This window comes from Pteropus alecto, unplaced genomic scaffold, assembly GCF_000325575.1.
Source record: "Pteropus alecto unplaced genomic scaffold, ASM32557v1 scaffold79, whole genome shotgun sequence".
NCBI lineage: Eukaryota > Metazoa > Chordata > Mammalia > Chiroptera > Pteropodidae > Pteropus > Pteropus alecto.
Window position 1 is genome coordinate 2,641,057 of NW_006494612.1, and position 616 is coordinate 2,641,672.

A 616-nucleotide genomic window follows, 5' to 3' on the forward strand; every position below is an offset into this window, starting at 1 on the left:
TACAAAAGTTCAAAATTATTAGTACTTTTTTGATGAGCTGTTATAGTCTCAACTGGAATCCAAAGGGGAACTCATCCTCAGGGAGGGGCAGTCTAGACTGGTGCACCAGGCTTACTACTAAGTCTACGGAAAAAGTAGATCTGGCACTGCTGTGGAAGCCCCTTCTGATCCACCATCACTCAGTCTCAATTTCCACGGCCCTGATTCAATGAACAATCTAGAAAGCAAATATTTGATTTAATAAAAAAAATTCTTAAAATCTTTCCAGCACCAACTCCTTTCTAGTTCTACCTTCAGATATGCATAAATAACTGAAGTTAAAGGAAGACAAAAGACACTAAAAAACAATTAAACATTTTAACCTAAGTGAAAAAAAGTTTTCAAAAGATTAAAATTAGTTTAAATATATTTAAGGCTGATTTGCTTATATGCTGTTGATAAACTTATTACATTTATCTCTAAAAGAAGCAATGGTTCTGGGCAGGAAGAGAGAGTATAAGGGATTGCCCCTGGCCCATCTGAACCAGGTGTCGGGAGGGAAAACGCTCACTGAAAAGTGACCATGCTTCTTTTTAAAATATGATTTGTAGAGTAACAAAATAGAGGGGTGAGTGTT